Here is a 3,954-nt window from a genome sequence, read left to right as displayed (position 1 = left end):
GTCCCGAGGGACAAGGGGTGGGTGTGGGTAGCGTTGGAAAAGGTGGGATATGTCAAGATTATCTTATTGTGTCCAGTTCTGGACAAGTGCAAGTAAAAAAAAAAAAAGAGCTACTGGAGAGGGTCCAGCAGAGGCCACAAGGATAATGAGGGATCTGGAGCATCTCTGTGATGAGGAGAGACTGTGGGAGCTGGGCCTGGTCAGTCTGGAGAAAGGAAGGCTGAGACAGAACCTCATCAATCCATACAAACATCTCAAATCTTGTGCCAAAGAGGATGGTGCCAGACTATTTTCAGTGGTGCCCGGTGAAAAGGAGCAATAAACTGAAGCACAAAAAGTTCCACCTCAACTTGAGGAAGAACCTCTTTCCATGAGGATGGCAGAGCACTGGGACAGCTGCCCAGGGAGGGCGTGGAGTCTCCCTTTCTGGACACATTCCAAACCCACCTGGATGCATTCCTTTGTCACCTGCTTCAGGTGACCCTGCCTTGGCAGAGGGATTGGACTGGATGATCTCCAGAGGGCCCTTCCCACCACAACTGTTCTGTGATTCTATGATTCTAATCAGTGGAACAGGCAGCAGCTGCATCCCTTAGTCAAGGACACCCTGAAACTATCAAGCTTTAAGGACCTAAATTAATTTGTTGATGTATGTTTATGTAAACATTGGTAACTTGCAAAGCCCATATATTCTATAGCTGAACTACGTTTGTTATAATAATAAAAATCACGCCTACAGGTCAAAAAGACCCTGCCCAGGTGAAGACCCTTCCCCTGAGCATGTGGAGAAGCAACTTGTATGGAAATTATTGCCCAATCCTAATAAAGGATTGTGCTTGTAAAGTTACTAACTCTGAATTTCTGTGTATAAATAATAGCAGGAAAGTCTGGTGGGGTGTGCTGGATTTGAGGAACACACCAAGCACCCAGGCTGCACAATCCTGAAATAAAAAATCAATGTCTCTCTCAAGTGTGTCATTATTGGCTTGTCGCACACCAGGTAAGAAATCCAATTTTGTGGCCACCAGTGGCAGCCCCTTGGCCACCACTGTCCTTCTGTCACCCTCAGGGCAGCACAACTGTGGAGCCCAGTCCAGGGAACATTGCCTCAGAGCAGGGAGAATCAGAAAGGCATTTCCCCTCAGACCATGGAGTGTTCCTCCTCAGTCCCCTCCTGAGGAATGGCACCGGAGTCACTGGATCCGCCTGCTGGCATCCTGTCCATGCCACAGCTGCCACAGTTCAAAAGCTCCAGATGCTGCTTTTTGTCATTACCAAAGGTGTGGTTCCCTGCTGAGGAGTCCAAAGTCGGCTCCGAGGTGAGGCCATGACTCACGGCAGGAGGAAGGAGAGTGTGGATGATGGGCTGGCCACAGGCCAGGGTGATACCATGGCACATGGAAAACGCATCTCCATGTTCTCAGCCAGCTCTTGGCAGGACAGGGAAAGACCAGGCAGCTGGTCCTGTGTCCCTGCCCTCCATGGGGAACTCACTCATCTGCCTGTAACCAGCCCAAATCTCCTTCTGTTGCAGGCACGGGGGTCCTGAACCAGTGGGGCTGCTGGATCTCTCCGTGATCCATTCCAAGGGAGCCATACAGAGTCACTGTAGCTGCTCCTTAGCAGGTGCATGGATGGAAGCAAGAGGAAAGGTGTCAGCAGCAAAAACATCCAGCCCTGTAACAGCAGCAGGAACACCTTGCCTCGCCTCCTCCCTCCCCACCCACATCCCATGTAAATTAAGATCGCTTTCCCACAGCTTCCCCCCTTGCTCCCAAATCAGGATAATATAGGTGTTTTCCCCACCTTGGCAACCCTTTTATCTTCACCACACAAAGGGATCCCAATTCCATGACTCATTTGCCTTTTGCTTTTCTAGAAGCCAAGCCATAACCCATCCCCTCAGCCACCCTTCCCTGCCAGCACCTTCCCTGCAGCTCCGGCGCAGAGGAGGGCGATCCATGACTTGGACCGGTGCCTCTGCAAGGAGGGTGTTCCTGCCTCTTACACCTCTTTGAAGCGGTTCTTGTTCCACCCATGGCTGGGAACCCCTGCTCCAGCACACGGGGCTCTCAGCAAGTCATAGAGAATGAGGAAAGTGCCTGATCAGTTATTCAGGAGCCGCTTAATGGCAGCTCCCTCCACAAAAACACCTCCACAGTGACAGAGCCAGAGAACTGGGCATGCCAGGCTCCGGAGGCTCCATAGCCCTGGGAGCTGCATTCAAATGGATGCTTCAAGAGAGCAGCCGTGTTCCCAAGGAGCTGCTGTCTTGTTTCCCGCTGTGTGAGGAGGAGCCTCAGCGGGTGCCTCTGTGAATTCCCCCAGGAGATGAGACCTGGGAGCTTCAAAGTGGCCACAGAAACTCGGGCTGGTTCAAGCTGCGGCAGGCCCGGGGCAGGAGCAGCTCTGGGGGGATGGCAGCGCTGCGGGGCAGTGCTGGGCACGGAGCAGGCCCGGGCCCGACCGGTGTGGGGCCGCAGGGGCCGGATCCTAAGCCTCTCCTGGCCCTTGTTGTCCTGGGGACACCCCGAACCTGTGGGAAAGGGAATGACTGTAGTGTGGGGCCAGCGCAGAGCAGGGAACTGTGGGACCGGCAGTGCTGCACAGGGAGACGAGAACCCCCCGGCCATCACAGCCCAGCCCTGGCACCAGGCAGGAGAATTGCCACCCCAGTGCCACCCCAGTGCTGCCACTCCCTTAGAATCATAGAATTATTTGGGTTGGAAAAGCCCTCTGAGACCATTGAGTCCAGCTGTTCCCCCAGCACTGCCCAGGCCACCATGTTCCCAAGCTCCACATCGACACATCTGGTGGATCCCTCCAGGGATGGGAACTCCACCACCTCCCTGGGCAGCCTATTCCAATGCCTGACAATCGTTTCTATGAAGAAATTTTCCACAATATCCAGTCTAACTCTCCCCTGGCACAGCTTGAAGCCGTTTCCTCTTGTTTTGTCCCTTGTTCCCTGGGAGCAGAGCCCGACTCCCTCCTGACTGCACCCTCCTGTCAGGAAGTTGTGGAGAGCCAGAAGGTCCCCCCTTGATCCTCCTTTTCTCCAGGCTGATCTCCCTCAGGTGCTCCAGACCCTTTCTCAGTTCTGTTCCCTTCCCTGGACACACTCCAACACCCCCAGTGTGCGTCCTGCAGTGAGCAGAGGCCAAGGACATGACCTGGCATGTTTCACAGCCCTGGCTCCTGGAAAGGTTCTTCCCCTGTGCTCTGTCCCCACCTGAGACCCTACAGGAATCTTTCTCCCACTGAGTTTATCAGCACGTAGCAGAGCAGAGGTGACCCCAATAGGGGCAGAGTTAAATGCAGAGCCCTGGCCTCTCACCCCATGTATATGAATTAGGGCTGTAATTCCACCCTGCAGTGTGGCTGGCAATAGTGAACAGACACTGCCAGACCCATCTCACAGACATCTGAGCTTTGACCCTCTGTTTTATGACTTCACTGGAGCCATCAGTGGGATGACAAGCAGCAATATGCAGTGAAGGAGTGCCTGCACATGGAAAAGAATGACAAGCCCCGTATCTGTGAAGTTTCCATTCTTCAGATACAGTTTTCAAACAAAAGGCCCCACTCCTCCGATGAGTAATGCCACTGTTTCTCCTCTCCACCATACAATTAATTTCCAGGCTGGGATCTCTTCAGAATTGAGCAAAGAATGGCATAAACCAGGGAATATCAGGGAATGTTCCGTGCACCAGTGGGGCTGCTCTGGTGATTTAGCTCCTCTCACACAGTCTGTCAGTGCCCTGCAGTGGAGAAATGGGTTAATTGCAAATGGCACGTGGACACTGCCCATGACACACCTGCACACCTGAGGGCAGGGACAAACACCGGAGGGTCACAGGCAGACCCCCCAGCCCCTGCTCTGTCTCGGCCCTGTCCCACCCCTGCCTGACTTCGGCAGGTGCGACAAGATCCCCTCCTTTGTTCCCGCCACGA

The sequence above is a fragment of the Corvus brachyrhynchos genome, unplaced genomic scaffold (genome assembly GCF_000691975.1).
Source record: "Corvus brachyrhynchos isolate BGI_N302 unplaced genomic scaffold, ASM69197v1 scaffold114, whole genome shotgun sequence".
In the NCBI taxonomy this organism is placed as follows: Eukaryota; Metazoa; Chordata; class Aves; order Passeriformes; family Corvidae; genus Corvus; species Corvus brachyrhynchos.
The sequence above is the reverse complement of the archived record's forward strand: the minus strand, read 5'-3'. Positions refer to the sequence as shown.